The sequence below is a fragment of the Tiliqua scincoides genome, chromosome 7 (assembly GCF_035046505.1).
Source record: "Tiliqua scincoides isolate rTilSci1 chromosome 7, rTilSci1.hap2, whole genome shotgun sequence".
NCBI lineage: Eukaryota > Metazoa > Chordata > Lepidosauria > Squamata > Scincidae > Tiliqua > Tiliqua scincoides.
In genome coordinates, this window is record NC_089827.1 from 4,213,949 (window position 1) to 4,239,991 (window position 26,043).

At 44.5% G+C, this 26,043-nt stretch overlaps 1 protein-coding gene across 2 annotated transcripts in view; it reads right to left on the bottom strand.

Annotated features, from left to right (window-relative positions):
- Nucleotides 1-26,043, bottom strand: part of FAM107B (family with sequence similarity 107 member B) — a 51,344-nt gene that overhangs the window by 20,621 nt on the left and 4,680 nt on the right. Inside the window, exon 1 of one of the 2 annotated variants that reach the window (XM_066634253.1) lies at nucleotides 5,685-5,743. The exons of the other annotated variant lie outside the window; for it this stretch is intronic. The gene's annotated coding sequence lies outside the window, so the exon portion shown is untranslated. Of the gene's footprint in view, nucleotides 1-5,684; nucleotides 5,744-26,043 lie in introns of those variants that run through there. 2 annotated transcript variants of the gene reach the window in all.

The window sequence follows — 26,043 nt, forward strand, 5'->3', positions numbered from 1 at the left end:
TAGGTGGCCAAAGAGAAAGTCAAGATGTTCTACATTAGAAGCCCATGCTGTCTTTATTCCAGTTCAACCTTTAAAGAGTGATGGGAACTGGTCTATGGAGAGGGTTGCTAGAACAACAAACCAGTTCCTGGAATGCAGATGTGTTCTCAGTTTTCAATTTCTGTCCCCCACCCCCTGTGGTGGACTTACCCTGCCCCGCTCCAGGGCATAGGTCAGTGATAGCACCCCTCACAGGATGCTGCCCCCTACCTCCAAAGCACGATGGAGTCTTGCACAACTGTAAGCCAGCCTGGGGAAGGCTTGCCCACGTTCCTAAACTGTACTTCCGGAAAACCGGAAGTACAGTTTCCAATAGTGTTGGGAGCCCTCAAAGAAGCTTCCTGTGTGGTCCTAGCATCACACAAACTCAGCACCCGGGCATTCGCTCATTTGACCAGTGCTAGGTCCGCTGCTATGACCCCACCCCACCTTCTCCTTTGAAGAGTACAAGGGATAAGGAGGGTGCAAAAATTCCACTTCCAATTACAGTGGGCCTGCCACATCTATGGATCCCATTTCCGTGGATTTAACCAACCGCAGACTGAAAGTGAATTTGGAAGAAACATTCCACGCACCCTGCTGTAGCCTCCCGCCATTTCACAGATCTCTCTCCAGCATTTGCGTCTCATTTGCGAGTTACACAATCTACACTTGCAGATAAAATTGCATTCAACTGCACAAGCGTCTGTGTTTTGGGGTATCTGCGCAGAGTCCTGGAACCAACCCCTCCCCGCTCCCCTACTGCAGATGCGGAGGGGCCATGGATTGTTCCAAAGCTTCCAAAAAATTATATCCAATACATTGCCAAGTTTAATGCTGCCTGGCTCCTTTTTAAGACAGTCCAAAAAGGAAGCTGCCTTATTTTTCCTGCAGCTCAATTACTATGAATAGCCTTTCATTCTTAAAAGAAAGCAGCCAATTATCAGATGTGCCCCTTCATTACCAAATTTGCTTCTCAGCACTGAAGAATAGACAGTTCAGTGGGCTACTTTTCAGGCCCTGCATGCACTCCCATTGAAGAGACCAAAAATTTAGGGAAACAGAGTATAGTTTGCCCTCTGAGGCTGGCAGCCTTCCAAGACTACATGGCTCAAAACCAAACTCTTGGTGGTTACAAGAAATTCATTACAATTACAAGAAGGATCGTCATAGTCTCCCCCAAATCAAGCCATTTAAAAGACCTCAATACAGCAGAACCTAGCTGCTTCAACTATACCATGATTGAAGCCGTTAGGGTCCAAGTGTTGAAGGGGCCCAGATCTTGAAAGGCAGAGCTGGCAGGGAATGAGCACAGGTGGGCACCAATAACTAACGTGGGAGTTTGAGAGTAGCTTGCCTCAAATTTCATCTTCCCTGAAACACCTTCACCTTCCCAAAAAAGAAACACACATTAATAGCACAACAATCCTCAGAGCTGGAAGAAGTCTTAAACAAAGACAAATCCAGCCTTTGGAATTTCAAAGCTCCACATTTGCTTCTGAAATTTGACTTCAAGTGATATTTCTATGGCTGCAATCCTACACCAACTTTTCTGGGAGTTAAGCCCCACTGAACACAATACCCATTTGTGTCTATGAAATTTCTATTTCATCATCAGGTCCCACTGTGGATATACGGAGCTACAGGAGGAAGGTGGAAATCCCAAAAGTATACATGGTATTGTCAAGTTTTGAGTGTAGTATTGTAGTAACAAAATAGAGCCTTCCTTCCTAACAATTCTTGGCCAAATTGCACTCCTAGGTGAAAGAAACGAACTGTCCTTTCTCAAGCTATGTAGAACTGATATTTCACCCTAAGTGAAGCAATTTTCAACAGCCTTTGTGGTTTGTACACAGTCCATTTTACAACATCTTCGGTTTCTTAACTTCTTTGCTAACAGGATGTCTCACTAGAACAACATATGATTGCTAAGTACATCAGCATAAACTTACTAATACTGTTAATTACATTATAATAAATTAAATATTTATTTAATTGTCTTTGAACAATGGCCAACAACATACAAGCTCCAAAATGCATTCCTATCAAGACCTTAAGTAGTTTTTAAAAGGCTTTTTCGAGTTAATTCTAAGAACCTCAAGGCAACTGACTTGTTAAAAAGCAAACTGACAGCAGGTAGAGTATAAGGAGGGGACCTCTAAGTTCCAGAGAGAGGGAGTGGAGATGTCATCACTGAAAAAAACTCTACAGGAATTTCTTTGCATAAGTGATGAAAGCTCACTTGAAGATCATAAGATGCTGGAAGGTATAAAGGAACCATTCACTCAGGATTGCAAGACCTATGAGGACTCAGTCGTATCCAAATTTCCAGCACTGTTGCAGTTGTGCCATAAGGGCATGTGCTGCATCCTGCAGCAGGAGTAGCATGTAGAACTCCTTGCCACAGGATGTGGCGATGGCATGTGACCTAGATGTCTTTAAAAGAGGCTTGGTCAAATTGTTGGAGGAAAAGTCCATCACAGGTGACAAGCCATGATGGGTATACACAACCTCCTGGTTTAAAGTAGGTTTAAAGTTTAAACCGGGCTACCTCAGAATGCCAAAATCAAGGGAGGGCACCAGGACACAGGTATCTTGTTGTCTTATACTCTTTGGGCCACTGTGAGATACAAGAAGCTGGACTAGATGGGCCTTTGGCCTGACCCAGCGGGGCTCTTCTTATGTTCCTATGTACCAACGCCTCCTCAAGGTAAGGGAACATTTGTTTGCTTACCTTGGGGTGCATAGGCCCTGGAAAATTAGATAGGATTAGGCCCTAAGAAAATTAAATACTTTATTGGTTCAAACCAGCATCTTGACTTTCTCTCTCTAAAGATAAAAATTTTTAAGTTGTAAGCTGCCCGGGGTATCCTTTGATGGGACCAAAAGCTAGCCAATAATACAACAATTGAAGTCAGGCAACACAATATTTACTATCAAGGTGTACAGACATTACACGGAAATGCACTGAAAAATGGGATATGAAAATTCTGTGCGATGAAACTCCATAGGACAAATCATTTATGTAATCTGCTCTCAGGGGAATTGCTTTTGATTCTGCCATTGAAGGAACAGCCAAAAATCAATAGCCACAAGATGTTATCTGCACTAAAAACCCAGCTCTGCTTCCTGCAATACACATATGCATTATAGACACTAAATGTATACTTTCAAATGCTCTGGAGATTGTCACTGGATCCCATTCTCCAGAAAAAAAGTCAACAAAATGAATTCAACTCAGGCTTTGTGCACACTTGTGAAGTGTCACAAAGAGCCATGTCTACAGGTATTTTGAGTCCAATTCTATTGTAAACTGTTATATTACTTTATAAAGTAATCTAACCTATCCAATGTATGTCTAAGTAAAGGAAAGCAATTATTCTAAATTAACTTTGATGGATGGCACACTCTTAACCTAACTCTTGAGTAAGCCTCAGTCTACATGTTGGCAACAGTAATGTACCAGCCACTTGAAAACAACTACCATGAGGTAGAATTCTACATAATTCTAATCTGTCTTGTCCCCCAATTGCCCCATCATGGGAAGAGTGTCCACTTCACTACCAGCAACACCTGTACCATGAGGTTGTTGGCAATAACTGGACTTGTCCAGCTCTAAGACCACACAGCATGCTCCACGGCGAAGCACCGATCTGAACCTTGGTTTCTTGCAACCAAGCACAGCCCTACTACACAGTGAACCACATTTAATGTGCAGGATTGAATAATGGGCTGAGGGTATGTGATGAAGTTTTGTTCCTGTAGACTGCCTGAATGGGAGGCCGCGGGGAAACTTGTGCAAGGCATTGTGACAACCTTATGAAAAGAATGGGGGGAAAGCATAGTTTAATTAATTAATTAGACCAGCGGATCTCAAACTGTGTGGCATGACCCACAAGTGGGTCATGACCTCATTTTTGACATTTGAGGTTCTGGGTCGAGCTGGAACACAACCTGCTTCATTGGCCATGTCACACCCCAAGATGCCTCTTGCATTCTGGGGCAAAACGTGGAAGCTGCAAGGCATTCTAGGGCTTGATGTGACTGCCACAGCCCATGAAGTGAGACACAGTGGTAAAAAAGTTTGAGAACCGATGAATTAGATTTCCCTAAGACAAGGATGAAAGCATAGAGTGTGGTCCCGCTCACCTGTTTTGAAAAACAATAAAGGTGACACAAAAGCTCTGCCACAAATCTTTGCCTTACCTGCAAATTATGTTTGCCGGCATTAAAGAGAAATGCTAAGAGGAAAAAGCATTCAGTGAAAATTCAAAGAGGGGATTAGACAGAGAGAGAATCCTCTGTTTGATGACGGAAGCCGCTTTTCAGTTCTGAAATGAAAATACTTGTGGGTAGTGTAGCCCATGCCAGTAAAGTGCTTTTTTTACTATGCTGGAGTCTTTTTTTTTTTTTAAAGTCACTACAACATTTCTTTTCCATTTTGTTTTATCTTCCCTGTAGACACAGAGTGCATTTAAAATGTTAATTTGCATTAATACACAGCTTTGAGGAATGGAGATTAAAGGTCATTCTCCAAAGCCATCAATAATGGACCAAATATTCAGGGGTTTTATACTCCTGATAGATTTTTTTTTTTTTAAAGATTGTTCCTTAGAGCAAGCTGTCTGCTAGATTTCCTCATTAGAACAGGGACATTTCTGGCTTGACAGAACTCTCTTCTCTTGGGAAGAGAAGGGAGAGCAAGAGAAAATAGCCAAACGTAATATATTTTAGACCATGGAGGTGTCTGCATGTTTGCTACTTCTCAAGGTTGAGACATAGATATTCTCAGACATGAACTCTGTCCCTCGGGGAAGAGCCATATGCCGACATGATACAACATGTGTGCAGGACCTCAGAGAGGATATTACCTCCTGTACACAATTTACCCCTGTACAATCTCTCACGGGCTTGCCACATCTGTTCCACAGCTACACAAAGTCGAGGCTCAGATACCATCAAGGTTCCCTCTTTCCCCACCCCCCAATCCATGAATTACTATAGTGCTTGACAAAAACAAAACAGAACAGCAGTGGCATAGCTAGAGGGGTGCAAAGCACTAAGTTTTACAGGGTGCCTCACGGCAGCAAGCAAGCAGCCCCTACCTCTCCCCTTTGGAGCCAGGTATACACCTCCGTTTTGCTCCCGCTGCCCGAAATGGCTCTGAAGAGGAGGGTCTACTTTCATGCTGTGGTGAGGTGCCCTGCAAAACTTGGTGCTTTGCACCCCCTCTAGCTACACCACTGCAGAACAGTGAGCTTGGTTCAAACTCTCTACTTCAATGAACGCACCATGTGGCTTTAGAAAAGCCATTCTGCAGGAGCCCTTCCACCTAGGGTTGCCAACTTTCTACTGAAAAGCTCTAGTACCTGGTTCAGGAGAGAGGGTAGAGCACGAAGGAGAAGCCAGCAGGTGAGAGAGCAACAGCTGCTGTATTTTTGTATTGTGTACCACACCTCAACAGAACTGTGGGGAAGCTATAGAAGAACCACATGTGCCTGAAGTCCCCCAATACAGCAGTATGTGAATGAGCTCACAGTACACTAATTTCACAGCGCTCTCTCTCTCTCTCTCTCTCTCACACACATACACACACACACACACACACACACACACAAACACACACACACAATGTCTGCAATGCAAAGTTATTAAAACTCGCCTACCTTACAAGCACTTGCAGTGAGGGTTGCCAAAATTATCTGACATGTCCTGAGCACTTGACATTACAAATGCGGGGATTTTTTTTTGTTCTGGAAAGTTTCAATAGGAGGGACTCGAGTTAACCACTTCCTGACTGTCGACAGACTCTTTTTATAGCGTTTCAAAGGACTGATGCAACAGCACTTGCTAGCTTATCTGGATGCTCTCCTTTCTCTAATGAACCTTTGCATAACACTGCTGTGGCTCTACAAGTGTCCTCCGACTTTTTCCAAGGACAGATAACACTGGATTCAGACTACTAGACAAATGCTGTTTCCGCAACAGGAAAGGGGAAAAGAACAAGGTACACCAATATCTTCCTTTATCTATTCAAACAACTAACAGGCAAATGCTATTCTTCCCCCCCCCCTATGCTGCAGTATCAAAATGGCTACCGCTGCATCCTGTGTGTGTGTGGGGGGGGGCAGTAGTGGAGGTCTCCTATTTGTAAGAGAACAAATGTTCCTTTACCTGGGTGTAAGCCTCCCTAGTGCAGGGAGACTGCTGGCACAGGTACGTATGGACCCAGGCCACAGGATTGGGTCTGGGAAGAGGGTTAGGATTTGGTGGCTGTTGCCACCCATGTTAAGTCAAATCTTCAAGTCCTGAACGTGCAGATAAAGAGAACCGACCTGTATTTTCGTTCCACTATGTCTTCGTAGTTCAATCTAGCCAGTTGCACCGAGATCCTAATTTCTTTTTATGAGGAATTTCAGTTCTCTGCTGCTATATATATATAAAATAAAAACACTTTCAAGTGAACACAAATTCATTACTGCCACTCTCAAGTCAAACGTAATGAAATTACATTCCATTCCATTAGCAGGCTGCACATACAGTTGGTTGATCGCTCTAAGATTAAAAATTATTTAAGCTCTCAAGAATAATTTAGAGGTGGAGAAGCGTCTGTATCTTCGGGGAAGAGATTACAACAAATCCTGCACAGCCACTGAATTTGCAAGGGAAAGACTGCGACACACAGCAAGGAGTATTCCTAATTATTTTATCCCTTTATGAACCACTGACATGTGAAAGATCTTCTGTGACTACCAGTCTGCACCGTATCAGGAGATGCTCAGCCCACTGTGGGACAGAGTTTTTATAGGCTGGCCGTTTCCCAGTTTCCATGGCTGGTTCCCACAGTTCTGCATCCCTGAAGGTCCCAGGTCTCTCAGACCTCCACAGTACTCATTCCCTTTCTTAGCAGGACTTGATAATGGCAATGACATTTATTGCAGTCTTCCAGCGGGTGTTCTGCAGACTTGCCCCCCTATAAAATATAAATCACCACTTTTCTATCTATCAATATGCCATATGGGATCTCAGTAGCAGGAACTTTCAGTCTTTTTTGTCTACGCATAAGCACAAAGTATTATTGTTCCAGAGTGCTTGACCCCAAATCCTCTTTAGGATTACAGCAATCCCTGGCACTTTCGCCTGATTAGGGACCAGAGCATGGAGGAAAGTCAAAAATGGATGAATATCAAAGCATCACCTTACTGAGCTTGCAAATTTATTTTGGCCTGCGAAAAAGTGTAAATAATTATATACAGGTGACCCGCTTTATCTGCAAGTTCAGAACCCGTAGATTTGAACCAGTGCATGTTCCAAACCCATTCTGGAGGGTCTCATCTGACCTCCCAGACAAAACTGGAAGTGACTTTCTGACACTTCTGGGGGGCTTTCTGAGGCTTAGACTTTCAGTCATGGCCAGCGGTCCTCTAACGGACCCCACTTTCAGGTTTCAGTATCCAAGGCGGTGTCCAGGAACAGATCCCATGCAGATACTGAGGTCCAGTTGTAACACATGCAAATGTATGTGAAACCTATACAAACAGAAATAAAATAAAAACATAAGGACATTGATGAACATGTGGAAGTTTGGATGAAATTGGACGAAAGAGGAAAGCGTGTGGACAAAATTTGAAACATGGTAATAATGAAAATGCTTGAAAGAGCAAAGCAATGAAAGTCAAGCAGATGGAAGTCAAGGTGTTGCTGTATTTCTTAAGATAGCTGTGCCAATAATCCACAACAGCTACTAGCCTGCTAAAACTTTTGCTACCCTGCCTCCCTATTTGTTGCACATTTAACAGCCCTAGAACTAGTGTTTGTCCAGTTATAAAAACTTTTGTACTGAGAGGCAATCGTTGCTCACCACAAGCAAAGGAAACTTCCAAGCTTATCTTAGTGCCAGACCAAAATGCTAGCAGAGCGGGCAGTGATCACAGTACACTACTGGACTTACTATTTTGGTTAAAAGTTTAGTTAAGTGGGGAGACAGAGCCTTCCCCCTTTTTCAGTATTCATATAAAGTCGAGAGGGCTACAGTTGAAACAGCATTCATTACCTAGGGAGGTTGAAGATTGGTTTGGTACATCACATGGTATCATTGGTTAATGACTTGTAACCACACACAGTAGCACATTTCACTGAAGAATATGGAAGGAACTGTAGCAGAGCATGTGATCACAGCAGAAGGTCCAGATTCAATCCCTAGGAATTCCTGGTAAGGTTGGGACACATGCCTATGAAACCGTGGAGAATCACTGCTGTGGAGAACCAGTGCAGACAGTACTGAACTAGATGAACCAACAGTTTGATTCGGTAGCCAACATTGTCATATACAGTGGGCCCCTGGTATCCGTGGGGGATTTGTTCCAGAACCCCTCCCACCAACACGAATACTGTTTTCTGCTGATAATTAAATCCATGGAAAGCCCTCAAAAGGACCTCCTGGATGTGACTGGAAGGCTCTTCCGGTTGCACCAGGGAGATCACGCAAGGTCAGCACTGTGTCAAACCCGTGAGTGCCAAACGCATGGATAGGAAGGCCCATTGTAGTGATGGCATGGTTTACTTCTGTAGCTTCCCTCCAGGGGCCAGACATGCTTGTGTAAACCAGTGCTGAGAACGTAAAAAGTGGGCAAGAACAAAGGATGGTTAACTGGGAGACGAAACAATGGGATGGGGTTGAGTGGAGCATTGGGGTTTACAAAATATACAACCCCAAGTTCTTCTTCCATGTATAGAAGAAGCTGCGTTTGTGCAGAGGGGAAAGGGCGATTTTCACTGATCACCTCTTCTTTCTACAGCAGCAATTTTCAACCTTTTTCATTTCACAGCACAAGGCACTAAAACTGTCAGCGCACAGCATCAATTTTTTTGACAATAAACACTGCACTGCTATGGGGACATCTCCCAATGGCCCTACCCGCCCAAACTTCTGCAGCACACCTGCGATCCCTTCACCGCACACCAATGTGCCTCAGCACTGATTGAAAATTGTTGCTGTACAGCCTCCTGGACCCTCCCCTCCAAAATCTGATCTGGAAGGTTGGGGAGCAGATACTCAGGGGGCTGCAGAGGGAAGAGGTCTGCCAAAATAATCCTCTTATTTGCATAAACAAGGGGAAAGGATGCAACCCACAATAAAGAACAGCCAATATCACAATTTTGTAGCTCACGCTGAGTAACCACACTGGCTGCAGTGCACTGAGAACAGGGATTTTCCTGCCAAGATAACAGGAAATATCTCTAGGTAACGTCCCTACACGCTGTCGGGAAGACACTGGTCAGATTTCTAATACACAGCAGTATGAATAAAGCCTTAACGATAGCACGGCTTCCCCCTGGAAATTCACAGAAGCCCAGGCATCTAGAGGCAAGACTTCTGGCCTCTAATAGGATTTGCTGAGTGCTAATAACCACAAACAGGGGATTTATTTTATTACTTTCTTAATAGCAACACACTCGCACCGACACTGACTGTCCAAGATAAAGACACCAACTTCAATATGCAGTGTATGGAATCCTTCAAGTTTCAGCACACATGTTCCTTAGGCAATGGGCTTGGCTTCATAGCAGAATTCTACTCAAGTTTACCATACTGAGGCCGGTGGACACTTAAGACAGCATTTCCCAAACTGTGGGTTATGACTTGATTTTTGGTGGGTCGTGGACCTACTGAGGCCAGGATGCTACACGTTAAAATGGAGGACAACCCACAAGTTACTTCTGGGTCACATGCATTATCAGCCATGGTGCAACATATTTTCCAAAGTGTATGTCGTGCTGGTGGGTCACAGCACACACTTTGGGGAACACAGCACAAAGCAGATAATAAAGCAGGGTGCACATGCACGACCCAGAAACAACTTCCAAGTCATCCAGCATTTTATCTTGTAGCATCCTGGCTTTGGCAGGCCCTAGAGTGCCACCACTGACAATGCAGTGGGTCACCAAGTTAAGGAGTTTGGGAACCCCTGCATTAAGTTATTAGCAGAGTACATCATCAAAAAGCAGGACAAGAAGGTTTCCTAGGAAAACTTGAGACCATTGCTCAGATTACTACATCCGCAATTTGAAATTGGGCAAGTTTACATTAAATGGGCTACTAAAGACAGCGTGAAATCTTCCATGTCTGAGTTTTCCCACCACAGCTGCAAGAAGCTGCATGTAGCCTTCATAGTTGCAAAGCAAGCATCCCTAGCTTCTGCTGAATGAAAGAGGGAATCTAGCTGTGCAAGTTGAATTCCTACATGTACGCAGTGCAATTTTTAAAAACTCAATGCATACTTCATTCAGATCAGAAATATACTGTTTTTCTTACTGATAAAATGGGACAGGAACAGGAGACAAAGAATTGCTTGGTTATGCCTATGGGCAAAGTGCTAGCAATACAGGTTACAAAATAGGACTTACTTCTGAGTAGACCTGGTTAGGATTCTGCCTTTAATGCATTTCCCATCATTAAGCGACACATATCTGCATCTACTTACTACCACACATTTATTATTGTTCCTCTATATTCCACAGAAACAATATTCTAAAATTATAGCATGTGGTCTATTTTATAACACAGGAGACAAAAATCCACTTTAAAAAAAAGAGGAAAAGGACATATTGGTCAATATAGGTTACATTTCAGACAAACAAGTTTTCTAGATAAGGAAATGTTATAACTATCCAATGTTACATTCTCCTTAAAGGGAAACAACACAAGGAGCCACACAATAATGAAATTCTTGTTCAGGATATTAGTAAGCAGATAAGATCTTCATCTTATCACTCACACTATTGATGGATGATTCATATCACCTGCTAGATATTGATTCTTTGCTGCACACAAGCTGGCTAGATTTCTACTGGACACAACAGCAGGTCCTCTATCCCAGACCACAGCCAACAGGCACTCTTCAACTTACTCAATTTTCTGTAACATTGGGGCCGCTTGAGAGGAGTCACCCGTGAACGCCACTTTACAACGCTTGCCACTTGCTTCGTCCTGTAAACTGGAGTCATTCCAAGCAAGCTCCACATTTCTTTTAAAGAGTCCACGTGGTAGAGGGGGTGAAACTGCTTAGCTCCAAGGACCAGAATGCAGCAATCTCATCCCTTCCACAACAGGGGCTCTTTAAACAAAAGAGGAAATACAAGGACAAAATGGGAAAGATTCAAGCCTATAGGGCAGCGGTTCTGAAACTTTTAGCACCGGGACCCACTTTTTAGAATGAGAATCTGTCAGGATCCATCATAAGTGATGTCATGACCAGAAGTGACATTATCAAGCAGGAATTTTTTTTTACAATCCTAGGCTGCAATCCTACACACACTAACCTAGGAGTAAGTCCCATTGGTAAAAAGCATAAACAAAACAGCCTATTAAAAGTTCACGTCTGTAACATTTCTCCAATGTAGTCACATATCATGGTAGCATCAAGTCTAATATATTAAAAATAAAATATTGAAATAAATGGAGACCCACCTGAAATTGGCTCGCAACCCACCCAGTGGGTCCCAGCCCACAGTTTGAGAAACACTGCATAAAGCAAGCAGAAATCCTCATTTAAGAGATTTATACCCCACTTTTCCACCACACTTAAGGACTCTCAAGGCAGCTTTACAAGGTAGCTTCTCCACTGTTGTAGCTAGAGGGGGTGCAAAGCGTTAAGTCTTGCAGGGAGCCCCCCCATTATGTGCTAGCAGCCCCTGCCCCTTGGAACAATTCTAGGCGGGGGGGGGGGGGCAAAACAGAGGCAAATGCCTCCCTTTTGCTCCCCCCACCCAGAATGGCTCCTAAAGGGAGGGGGCGGGGCTGCTCGCATGCCACGGTGAGGCTCCCTGCAAAACTTAGTGCTTTGCACCCCTTCTAGCTATGCCACAGAGCTCCTCTTGCTAATTCAGGCTCCAAAGTATGTAAAAATCAACTTAAGAGTGTCCAGAACAAGCACCCTTACATATATTTCAAGTGTTAAGCCATCTCATTTCGTTGACACCCCTTGTACCACCTGAACTGGGTAGAGCAGAGAAGCCAAACCATAAAGAATTCAAGTTTGAAAGGCAGCCAAAGCCAGAGGTCACTTGCTGTTCAGATTCCTTATGCACAGGGATTTGGCAAGTCCTTTGCTTTTACAGGTTTTTGCAACCAACAAAGCCAACGTCTAACAGAACAAGGAAATCACAAAGTAACACTAATGGGAGCCGTGCCACCAACAGCACTGGCGCTTTCGCTTTTCAGAGTTTCAAAAATGGGGTCAAACCAAACTTCAAATCATTCAAGAGGCATTCACATTTCAACTAGACAGGATCTACAGGTGGTGTAATGACAGCTGCACTGGGCCCAAGAGAGGCTACAGAACTTCCTTACAGAGCCTGTATGCAACGTTTAACAGTCACATTACTGTGGAGCTGAGTTTGACACTGAATTAGCCCTACAAATGCTGAACTCCAAGGGAGTTAACACCACTCTCTGGACACTCTCTCTCTCTCTCTCTCTCTCATTCCAAAAGCAGAACCAGATCCAAAGGGTACAAGAGAGATTTCAGGTAGACATCAGGAAGAAATTCTTGACATTCAGGGCAGTTCGGCAGTGAAACAGATTGCCAAAGGAGGTGGTGAATTCTCCCTCAATGGAGATCTTCAAGCAGAGGCTTGATAGACACCTGTTGGAGATATTCTAGGAGGATTCCCTTCTCCAGGCAGGGGGCTGGACTAGATGACCTTGTTGATCCCTTCCAACTCTATGATTCACACTACTTGTGTGTGTGAATCAAACAACCTGGGTGAAACTGCCATGGAACTTTCACTTGCTTTAAATTTAACATCTCCACCAACATCATATGTGCAGATTTCACCTTATTGGGGATTAACATGCTCAATTCACACATGGAGCAACCAAGTAGGCAGTAAACGAACTGCATCAACTGGGCTTTTGCATACAGTCAGCCTTCTGAGGTTACATTTTCCAAGCCAGACAAATCAGATTCAAAACACACAAGCCCAACACTCCCATTACAAGCGAGGATCATTGCCTGCTTCCCAACTAGACGCACCACACATTTGCATATTTCAGAAAAAAATTAAAAATGCCTGCTTTAATTTGTTCAGCTTGTGGTTCAGTTTTCCACTGCCAACACATTTCACTTCTATATTAGAGATTCTTACCCCACTGAAGTTCATAGGTTCTTCGAAGTTTATGATTTTTTTTAAAAGTTGCATAAAATACAATTAAAAAATCTCAGGTAAGCAAGCTAAGTATATTTGCTAACAATACACACAAAACCTACAGGAACCCCTAGCTAGGTGGAAGAACACACACACTGGCAAAGCTAGAGGGGTACAAAGCACTAAGTTTTACAGGCAGCAACATGCAAGCATATGCCTCTGTTTTGCTCTCCCCAAATGGCTCCACAGGTGAGGGGGAGGGGCTGCTTGCATGTTGCGGTGAGGCTCCCTGCAAAACTTAGTGCTTTGCACCCCTTCTAGTTATGCCACCTTGTGCATGCACACAAATCCAGAAAAAACCAGCCCCAACCATGTCCCTTCGATAAGAGCTTTTACAGAAAATGTTTTCCTAAACCCCTTGCTAGCTTGCTGATTGCTCCAGATTTTTAACGGCACTTCCATCACAAAATAAAAGAATTCAGCACAACAAAATGCATCCATTTGTGCAATTGGAGTTTGGAAGTGTCCTGAAAGGCTGTGCACTTCCACATATATTCACCTAAAATAAATACATGTTCACAGCCAGTGAGAGTTGAGGAAAAAAAAATAGATCTTTCTCCCTTCCTTGCCATCTGTAGAGAATGTGGTTTACTGGTCAGGAAGGCAGACTAAGACGGAAATATGGCCGATATGGCTTGCGATCTCATTTAAGTAGTTTAACATGCTATTTTATCCAGCACACGTTTAAAGCAAGCCATATTTAGAAGGAAAACTTCCAGACCGAATCTGACCCACTGAGAAAAGCACCAAGTCTTGCTTCCAAATCACCTTAAGGCAGTTCTCAATAGAATGCTTGGGGCAACATGCAAAACCTGGAAGAAGTACCGCCCAGAGGAAAACAAACGAAGTCTGATGAGAGCACACATGCAAATGAGTCAAGCTTGCCTTCCGATAAAATGCTTCCCTAATTTAAAACTAAAACTAATAAAGGTCACTGTTCTCGTTGATGATGGGACCAGAGGGGGGTGGGATGTGATGGGGAAGGATTTTTTTAAAAATGTGATTGTGGATTACAGATAGTGCAGTGGTTCTCAAACATTTTAGCAACAGGACTCACTTTTTAGAATGACAATCTGTGGAGACCCACCAGAAGTGATGCCATTAACCTGGAAGTGATGTCATGGCCAGAAGTGACATCATCAATTTAGGCTTCAAACCCAAGCCACAACCAGCCAAAGGTCCCATTCCACAACACTCTCGTGCTGTTATTTTGCATAGCTCGGAATTCAAACACTCCTGCTAGGAAGTCAAAGCAGAAGGTAGACTTGAATCCTTCTCCAACCACACAGCCCTCCCCCCCTTTCCAACACCCCATCTTCCCACCTGTTCAGGGTAAAGTACCATGCTTCTCTCCCCACAGGACCTCACCCTGCCCAGCACCTCTGTGCCTTGCATTTTCAGTGACAGCTAGATGCTGCTACATGACCCACCTGAAATTTGCTTGTGAACCACCTAGTGGGTCGTGACCCACTGTTTGCTAAATATTGCACTAGAGGCTAGAGTACTATACAGTTGTTTCTCAGCACTCATGGGGGTTCTGTTCCTAGAACATAAGAACAGCCCCACTGGATCAGGCCATCGGCCCATCTAGTCCAGCTTCCTGTATCTCACAGCGGCCCGCCAAATGCCCCAGGGAGCACACCAGATAACAAGAGACCTGCATCCTGGTCCGCTCCCTTGCACTGGCATTCTGACATAGCCCATTTCTAAAATCAGGAGGTTGCACATGCACATCATGGCTTGTAACCCGTAATAGAACTCCTGCAGATGCCAAAACACATGAATAAACAAAGCTATGGGTCAGCACACTGTACCCTACGCAAATGCAACAGAAGCAGAGGAGCTTCTGAGCTCAGCAGAGGTTGAGGAAGTCTGTCTTTGGACTCTGCTGGTCTCAGACTGAGCTTGGCAATAGGAATTATGCAACTTCTGGTTTCACAGAGAAACCATTAAGTGACTTTTTAATGCTTTATAAGGCATTGGGGGGGGGCCTGCAGAAGCCCTCCAGAGGGGGCACGTGCAGGGAGGCATATCTGATCTGCAGATAACTGAATCCATGGATAAGGGATCCACGGATATGCCCCCCCCCCGTATAAGAGTAAGAGTTTTCTGCCCTCAAAAGGAACCTAGCCCTGTGTTTCTGTACAAGTCACTGCTCTAGGCACGACTTGTGATTGGAAGGCAACAAGCTAAGATCAGCAACTCGGGCAGAGGTACAACAGGAATCTATCCAATGCACAGTGAAGCCCCTTTTTTTTTTCAGTAACCCAGCAGCTCTCACAGCACAGTTTGGGAATTGCTGTTTTGGGGACTGTTATATCACCTTGGCCCTTGTACTGGTCTGCAGAAAAGCATGTTAAAATGCAACTCCAGTTAAAGCTGTAAAACACACACACACACACACACACAATTTTCAGCTAATAAGCAGTTAGTAGGATGAGCAAGCTGCTAGTTAGTCACAGCCAGTGGCATAGCTAGAGGGGGTGCAAAGTGCTAGGTTTTGCTGGGAGCCTCACTGCAGTGTATAAGCGGTCCCTTCGGAGCCATTCTGGGTGGTAGGAGCAAAAAGGAGGCATTTGCCTTGTTCTGAAGAGGAGGGGTTGGGGTCCCTTGCAGGCTGCAGTGAGGCTCCTTGCAAAACTTAGTGCTTTGCACCCTCTTTAGCCACACCACCGGTCACAGCCATTGAACAGAGTTAAAAATGTGGCGTGTGCATCTGTTTTTGCATCATTGCACTTTGTAGCTCCCCATGATTTCTGTTGCAACATATATCAGCTTCCAGTTTTCCATTAGTCAAGTCCTGGCCTGTAGCCACCCAGTTTCAGTGCCACACAATCAGGCCAGAGGAATTTGAATTGTTTACTTATGAACACTACTTAAATGAGTATTAAAAAAATATCAGCACAGAGCAATAAGGCCATTCTCAAGATTTATACATCTTGAAATAAAAGTATTATACAACAGCACCCAGTGTGTGTGTGTGAGTGTGTGTGTGTGTGTGTGTGTGTGTGTGTGTGTGTGTGTGTGTGTGTGTGTGTGTGTGTGTCCAAGAGTTTGAGACTGCTCTGGCTGAGTCCGAGGTATGTGTGGAGACCACAATTCTTCCAACACACATGAATCTACATAGTATTGCAACTTTGAACGCTGTAAAGGCCGACGATGAAGGGAAGCGAAGAAGAAAGGAGTAAGGCATTTCAGAATACCTTTTAGTATCAAACTGAAATGCCCTTCAGCCCCCAGAGGCATCCAATTTTTCCCCAAGAACATTGTAACACAAATCCCAAACAAGAGATGGTGCCATTGTTGTGTGGGCAGCAGTGCATGTGCTGGCCAGCAAGCCAGGGAAGCGGGCTTTTGCCCCTTACTTGCACTACTATGGATACACCACACAATTGGGGAGGCACGCAAGAGGGGCATAAATTTTAGCCGGCCTTCGTAGCCAGCCAGGATTTGTGTTCATCACCAACCACCATCTCCAATGTCACAGTGAGCTTCAAAGACACCCAGAGCACCTATATAGAGCAGTCACAGAAATGAGCTCCCAGCTCCGAAGGAGGAGTGCAGAGATTCCTATCTGCTGTACTCACACTTCCCAGGCTAGGATCCTTTCCATGGGCATTTGCTTGTCAGGGCAACACACCGCATTTGAGCTGGCAGACCATAATCCTGCTTTGGCTCATTCATACGCACAAGTCTTTACTTGAACCATCATCAATGTCATCAATGGGTGGATTCACACAATCAGGAATGCGGCAGGTCCACACACCCCCCTCCTCCCCATTCCCACTGGAAACCTGCACAATTACTAGTTATCCTGGCTTGTGCACATGAGAAACCAAGGCTAATGAAAGAACAGAAGTGCCTGCTTGGATATAAGAAGGAGAAGTGTTCTAGCCCAGCCTTCCACCTGGAGTTTTCTACATACAGGGAGTTTCTGATGCTTGCAGGGGGCTCACAATTTTCCATACACATCAGGATAAGCATTTCAGCACTGAGAAATCGGAGCTGAGTCAGAGAACTGCAAGGCCAGGCTTTCAGACAAGCCAGATAAGATCAGCTGGGTCTGCTGTCCATTTTTTTTTTTTTTTGCCCACATATTCCTTGTCACTGTATTTGCATCACTTATTAGAACTCTTTCCTATTTAAAATGGCTGCTATTTTGATATTATAATATTGACTTGTATTGCTGGCCCTCCTGGGGGAAAAAAACAATTTCTAATGCAAATTTCAATAATAAAAATAAAATACTAAAGTATCCTTTGCATTTTCACCCCCTTTTCCTAACCCTGTTTTTTTCCCAGGAAGTCATTCTCTGAACTGGGCTTGATTTGGATCCCTGCCCTGCCCCCAATATTGTTGTTCCCTGGAGGAAGCCATCACAAACCTACCAAAAAAAACCACCATTTTTCAGTTGCCAAGGATGACTGAACAAGTTTACAATATTTTTGGAGAACTGAACTCTAAAATGGCACTGGTTTTGCCCAGTTGGCTCACATTTTGGGGGCGTAGCATAGCCACCATATATGCTAATTCAAGCAGCTTCCTCGTAAAGCAGCCAGGGCGTCAGCTTCCTCACAAGGAAGCTGCTTGAATCGGCATATAAGGTGGGTGCGCCGTACCCTCCCAAAAATGTGAACCAATGAGACAAAACGAATGTCATTTTGGAATTCAGTACCCCAAATATACCCATTAATAGGTCTACGTTTTAAGACAGCAAAATATGTGTAGACCTGTGCATTCCAAGTTCATCCCATCCTCCTTTAGATCATTCCTTCTACCCTCAATCAATAGGGAAAACTAGTAACATTACAAATTAGCTTTGCGCTTACATGAGCAACTATTTTTAAAACACAAAACTTTAAAAAAAAAGTTGTATCATTCTTTGTTCTACTCTGATGAAAGATTTCCAGAAGACTGCTCCGAGCTGTGTGTTTGGAAACCAACACTTCCTTCTTTTGATCAAGGTAACCATCATCTATGTGCAATTCATGAAGGTGAGACAAACTGTGTTTTCGAGCCATTGTGGCTTTTTTCTACATTTCCCATCTAGGGTGGAGAAGGTTTCGGTGGCAAGACAAACAGTCTAGCTAGCACAACAGTTTGCAAAAAGAGAAGAATGTGCTCTGCCAGCAGTCTGACAGCTGCAATCACCATAGCGCCGGAGAAGGTGCTGCAAAAGCAACACAATTGACACAGGAATGAGACTACAGGCAGGCTACTTCAACTTTTGGTTTAAAAGCAGCATGTGAATATTCTTAACTGGTGGGCCAGAGGCTCAAGGCAGACTCCATCTGGCCATCAACGCCAGCACTCCCATACAGCCACATTCAGCATTTCAACTCCCACGCAAGCCGACGCACAAAGGGTTCCTTAAGCCATTTCTGCCCAACGTTGCATATACGCAACAGGAATCAAAGGTGTACACCTGTGGGCTGGGCAAAAATTTTAAGTTCCTCTTCCCCAGCAAGAGGATAACAGAGGCTTCTGCAAGTTCCTTCCTGTCGCTAGCTATAGTTAGTCTCTGGAGAGAGAAAGCGGAGGAGCATTTTTTTTTTTTAATGAGAAGGTCCTGCCAAGGTCTTCACAATAGAGGAGAGAGGGGTGTACCGCCCTACTCATATGGGAACGAGTCAGTGGGTGCAGCCATTGGGGTGGGCACCGCTTCCATATGTTCTAATGGTCTGTTTTCCCCTCCATGCACCTGTGGTCAGTCCGAGAAACGCTACACCGCAGGACAAGAGCAGATCCAAGAAAGAAAGCGCAGCGTGTTAAACCAACTGCAGAGAAGGCTCACCTTGCAAAGACGGTGCGTTTTCATTTTCCTCTAACCCTTTTTCACACAAATCCTGCAACTCTTGAACCTGCCAGCAACCACTTGGCCCAAACCTCCCACTTCTGGGCAGCTATTAACTGCCATGAACTCACCCCCCTTTAATCTGGACAGCAAAGCAAAGAAAAAAACAGAAAGTTCTTCTCCAAAAGGAAATGTTTTCCTTTAAGTTTCAGGTGTGGTTAGCAAAGACATGAAGAATGCCACGTTGGCCATAAAAAAATTCTTAAAGGTGCCATTTTATTGCAAAAATGCAAATTACCAAAAGTACTTTCTGGACTCAAAATGCTCATTTTTAATATGAGCATATGTATGCGCATTGGGGGAGAACTCGTGCAAGGAAAGCGCCCTACAGGTAGACCACAGCTGCGATACAAGGACATCTGCAAGAGGGATCTGAAGGCCTTAGGAGTGGACCTCAACAGGTGGGAAACCCTGGCCTCTGAGCGGCCTGCTTGGAGGCAGGCTGTGCAGCATGGCCTTTCCCAGTTGGAAGAGACACTTTGCCAGCAGTCTGAGGCTAAGAGGCAAAGAAGGAAGGCCCATAGCCAGGGAGACAGACCAGGGACAGACTGCACTTGCTCCCGGTGTGGAAGGGATTGTCACTCCCGAATTGGCCTTTTCAGCCACACTAGACGCTGTTCCAGAACCACCATTCAGAGCGCGATACCAGAGTCTTTCGAGACTGAAGGTTGGGGGAGAAGTAGACCTAGAGCAGTGGTTCCCAAACTGCGCGCCATGGCACCTTAGGATACCACAGCACGCTCAGAGGCACTACGGGAAGTCCCCAGACGTCCTTCCTACCAACTCTCCTAGACACTGTCATCTTGGATCTCACAAAATCCCACAAGATCAAAGATGGTGGCACCCATATCTTTGAGATTTGGGTGTCCCCATATTGGATCTTACAGGATTCAAGGTGGTGGCACCTAGCTGAGCCAGGTAGAAAGGGCTATGGAGGCGCCATGACCCCAAGAGCTGCCAGTATACCACTCACACCATTGTCTAACAGACCCCCAACGACTCAATGTGAAACCAAGTCATTTAACAGAATCCCTAGATTGCATGTCAGGGCCTCTGTCATTCTACTGCCAGCCAGTAACTTCACACAGGGCTTTATGGGACAAGTGGCACTGCCTTCTAAGCAAGATCATTAGGGCCATCAGCTGCTGGCTGGTTCTCTCATTGAAAGCAACAAAAAACCTTTGTTCATCCAAGTGCCTTGCTACATGGTTCATGTTTGCCTTCAATTTTATTGTTGTTCCTAGCCAATGGATTTATTGTTTTATGACAATGACTGTTTGTTAAGTTTTATTGCATCCTTATGGATTGTAAGCCAAACTCAGACTCACAAAGAGAGTCTGGTCCAACAAGAAGCTGATGGAACATACCAAGATCCAGGTCTACAGAGCTTGCGTCCTGAGTACACTTCTGTACTGCAGCGAGTCATGGACTCTTCACTCACAACAGGAGAGGAAACTGAGCGCTTTCCACATGCGCTGCCTCCGACGTATTCTCGGCATCACCTGGCAGGACAAAGTTCCAAACAACACAGTCCTGGAATGTGCTGGAATCCCTAGCACGTATGCACTACTGAAACAGAGACGCCTGTGTTGGCTCGGTCATGTCGTGAGAATGGATGATGGCCGGATCCCAAAGGATCTCCTCTATGGAGAACTCGTGCAAGGGAAGCGCCCTACAGGTAGGCCATAGCTGCGATACAAGGACATCTGCAAGAGGAATCTGAAGGCCTTAGGAGTGGACCTCAACAAGTGGGAAACCCTGGCCTCTGAGCGGCCCGCTTGGAGGCAGGCTGTGCAACATGGCCTTTCCCAGTTTGAAGAGACACTTGGCCAACAGTCTGAGGCTAAGAGGCAAAGAAGGAAGGCCCATAGCCAGGGAGACAGGCCAGGGACAGACTGCACTTGCTCCCGGTGTGGAAGGGATTGTCACTCCCGAATCGGCCTTTTCAGCCACACTAGACGCTGTTCCAGAACCACCTTTCAGAGCGCGATACCATAGTCTTTCGAGACTGAAGGTTGCCAACTATTTCACAATATATATATATTACACATAGAGAGAGAAAAGTGGGCCCTTTTTATATGCAGTTCAGAACCCACAGATGTGACTCAATGCAGTTTCCTAACCTGCAGTGGGTGGCCCCACCTGACCTCCCAGATGCAATCGGAAGCACATCTCCAGACCTCAGAAAGCCTCCTGGACGTGAAAGAAAGATACTTCCAGTTATGTTCAGAAGTCAGGGAGGACCCAGACCCACGGATTCATTGATCTGCAGGTTTCGGCATCCACAGGGGTGCCAGGAACTGAACCCCCATGGATGCAGAGGGTTGAACGTATACTTTTTTCCTCCCAGAGGTCTAAAGGTGGCTCACAATCCATAAGGATGCAATAAAACTTAACATATAAATAGCCACGGTCATAAAACAATAAACACCATTCATATCTGTCGTAAGCTCACCTGGGATAAAACAGAACATATCAAACCATCCTGAGCGAGTGGCACTTCCTGGTCTTTTGGGCTAGGCTAATCAAGCAGGTATTCTGACGGCTGCAAATTGTTCAAGGGTGCGCAGGTGGACCAGTCGAATTATTTCATGCCGTGTTGGGACAAACAGTGTACATAACATTGGGCAACCTTATTATAAAGTTACCTATTAAGGGAACAGAATTTCTACACCTGGTCTACTTGCTGCTTACTGCTGATCACACTATACTGCAATGGAAATGCTTACCTCCTAAATGAATGATTGTCTGTTTATCTTAAAACAGGCATGCATGTCAACATTCCGGGCCAGTGTTTCTCAAACTGTGGGTCGGGACCCACCAGGTGGGTTGTGAGCCAATTTCAGGTGGGTCTCCATTCATTTCAGCATTTTATTTTTAATATTTTAGACTTGATGCAACCATGGGATATGACTGCATTTGGGGAAATATAATACATCTATACTTTTTAACAGGCTACTGTGTATATGCTTTTAACAATGATAACAAATGGGACTTACTCCTAGGTAAGCGTGGGTAGGACTGTAGCCTAGGATTGTTAAAAATGTTCCTGCTTGATGATGTCACTTCTGGTCATGACATCACTTCTGGTGGGTCCTGACACATTCTTATTCTAAAAAGTGAGTCCCAGTGCTAGTGCTAGTGCTACCTTTCAGAGCGCGATACCATAGTCTTTCGAGACTGAAGGTTGCCAACTAACTAACTAGTGCTAGAAGCTTGAGAACCACTGCTCTAGGCCACTGAGGAGGGCACTTGGCCTGGACCTCAGATTTAAGTTTGCCAAATTTTTTATGTGCAACACTATCAGACCAAAATGCAATACAATCATATAATTTCTTTAAAATGACAAATCTCTGTAAATTCCCTCTTGACTGTGTCTCTTTAAGTGCAACAGCTAGATGTTCCAATAACATAAGTGTTCCAACAGTGTTCCAACAAACATAAGAATGTTGATGAATGATGTGGAAGGTTGAATGAAATCAGACAAAAAAGGAAAGCACCTCATATGACAATTTAAGAAAGAGCCTGAGAGTAGCACTTTCACAAGTCTGGTGTTCCCATTGAGACTGGGAGCAGCGGAACACAGGTCAAGACAAAACAACAAGTGTATAGCACCTGGTTGACAGAATACTGCCCTCACCCATACGGCACCAAGAGGACTGAACAACAGGTATGCTGCAAAACAAATTGACAATTTAGGCATTACTTTACTGAGAATGCAATCAGCATGGCAACCAGGGCAAGAGAGTTTGGGGTTCATGCAAACGCTCACACACCAGGCCAAGCATAAAACAGAGTGTTCCAACGGGGCTGTACTACATTTAATTCTAGGTGTAAATTTCAGACACCAAACTGAAAAGGGGGATCTGGGGGTTTTCAAGCACAGGTAAACCCAATATGATCCACTTTGGGCATTATATTCCAACACAAAGTAGAGGAGCTGGGAACCACACATGTAAGTCCCAATCTCAGGACTACTTTGAGTAGGTTGACTCTACTCTCCATGTCACAGATAACCAGAGCCAATGCACCCCATTGTTCCTGCCTGGCCACTGTCAGAAGCCAACAGCTAAACCAGGTTCAAGAGAGTGTGTGTGCACGAAAGTCTCAATTTACATAATTTCAATTTCACATGATGCCATTTGCAATCACACTGCATACAAAAAACCTACGCACCATCAGAAAAACTGCGCATGAGAGAAGTGGGCTTCAATGGGTCTGTGTGCCCCAATTTGTCATGGCTATGACACGTCATTATCATGGCCTGCCAGCTGATATGAGATGAAGGCGTGGGTGTCCAATACTTGCTGATGTGGATGTTGTCACTGAGGTCTGTCCTTGACTGGCATGGCTCCTTCAGTCAGAATGTGTTGGTTTTTGTGTACAGGATAGGAATGACACGGTATCTCTTTCGTACAGTGCCCTTTCTGTATAACATTCATGTGACCTCATGTTTGTTCACTGTCCTTTGTCTGACTGAAAATAATAAAATCACATTGAATGCATGATATCCAGTGTGCTCACTGGTACGGAATGATACATGACCACACATTCAGCTCTCTGAATCCTGAAAAAAAATCCTAATATTTGGGAGACTTCATGCACTGAATATAAGAAACACCAAACCCATTCCCAGACCCCGGCTGTAGGATCCATTCCCAGACCCCCGCTGATACCAAAAACCATGGATAATCAAATCTGTGGGTCTGGGCAACAGAGGACCTTCAGAAGCAACCTACTGGTTGCGACCAGAGATTTTTGCAAGAACTAGAAGTGCTTTTCTGACACCTCAAGGAGGCTTTCTGAGGCCTGGGGAAGCGCAGAAAGTGCTTCTGGTCGCATAGGGGAGGTTTTGTGGGGCCCTCCAACACAGGTTTGGAACCCACACCAAGTCAAATCTGCAATTTTGACAAAACCCCTGCCAACTGTACTCAAAAGGGAAGGCCTTGCTTACTGATGCAGTCCTGGGTAGATGAAATGCCCCTTGCTTTAATATCTCAACTTGTGAATTGCCAATTATTGCGATGGGTTTATGATACATGAAGGAAGGCACGCGTGCATACTGCAGGGAACCTAGTGGAAGGTAAATTTCACCTCAGCATATTAGAGTCCAATGACAGCTATATGCCTTTTCTCCATAGGAATGAAGGCATTTGGTTATGCAGAAGAAAGGCTATAGGAGAAAGTTATGTAAAAGGAAAAAAAAACATGACTTGGGAAGAAGTTAAACCTGTTCCCTGTCCCTGGTGACCTCAGCCACTGAGAATCAAACCAGTTTCAATATGCTCAGAGTCCCACAACGGCTTCTGTTTCTTGGTTGGAGTGTGAGGAATGGTCAGAAACTGAGTTTTGGGTACAGTAGACAAGCTTTATAGACAAGCTTTATAAAAATCCATGTATCCAGAGCAGACCCCCTCACCGATCTAATTCCTATTTAAACATTTTTGAGTTATATTCTTTCCAGAGAGTTGGAAATGGTACTTCAGAAGGTCACTCTTCTGTATGTGCTTCCCAGAACAGTTTGAGATAATTTTAGCTACTCACGCTGTCCTCTGAAAGAACCAAAAACGTGTTTCACAAAGTGTGACCAGCCCTGCTGTGACAGAGAAGTGCACTATTTGGTAGAGCGCATGTTCGATATGCAGAGGGTTCCCAAGTGAATCAGCTCCAGGAAGAAAAAGGGATCAGGTAACAGATTTGGGAAGATCAATGGCATAGCTGGGGGGTGCAAAACACTAAGTTTTGCAAGGAGCCTCACTGTGACATGCAAGCGACCTCTTTCCCTACCCTTTGGAGCCATTCTGGGCAAAATGAATGCTTCTGTTTTGCTCCCCCTGTCCAGAATGGCTCCAAAGGAGAAAGGCCTCTCGCATGCTATGGTGAGGCTCCCTGCAAAGCTTAGTGCTTTGCACCCCCTCTAGCTACACCACTGGTTCAGTGCTTCAGTCTTCAGGTCAAGTCTTTGGCCTTTTTATCTTCTTTTTCTTTTTCTTTTTTTTAATTTCATTGCCACAGTGCACCATTAGCTGATCATGGCTGGGCCTGGACAAATCTGTCAGCTGACCCAATTGTTTGGGTTCAGAGAGAAGGGTATCTTTCTTTTGGTGGACTACAGGAGGGGAACCATTTTCTAGCCTGTGAAGAGAGGAAGAGGAGGAATCATCTGGAACAACGAAAGGCAGAAATGAGAAGCAGGATTCAAGGTCCTGGCGATGAAGATCTGTTAATTATATTTTATTGATTATAAATTAAGACCTAAGAATTATCACAGTAAGAGAAACTTTGGTTTGATCCAGCAGGGCTTTTCTTACATTCATATAATTCTCAATCTACTGGTGCTAGATCAGAATTCATGTCAGGGCAGGAAGGTGACAGTCATTCTGGACAGTACATGAATGTCTGCAATAACTGGAGAATGTCCTGAATACAGTGAATAATTAAAGTTAAGACTATACGAAGCAATCTCTTTTCAAAGATGCTGGGGAAAAAATTATTGAATAGCGTGCTGATTGCCAGACTTCAAGAAGAAGGGCCATTTTCTCACGTTTTCCTTCCCAAGCAAGGTATGTAGTTTTAGATCTCATCTCCTTTTAAGGCAATACAGACCTCCTACAGGCACCCAATAAAACAGCGCAGAACCTAATGAATCAAGATTCTTTCCTCTTCCCAACCTTAGCAATTCCATCTAGTCCTATAGAATTGCTTCTCTTGTGATGCATCAGATGGGATTAAGACCAGAGAAGGTTCGTGTGCGTGTTCACACAATTTAGTTTTAGGCCATGAAACTCAGGCCACCGGTTCTCAGCTTACATAAGACCTACTGGATCAGGCCAAAGGCCTATTTAGTCCAGTTTCATAGCAGCCCACCAGATGCCTCAAGGAACACACAAGACAACAGACCAGCATCCTGTCAGCATTCCCTTGCATCTGTCACATCAGAGATGGGCTTCCACTAAAACCTG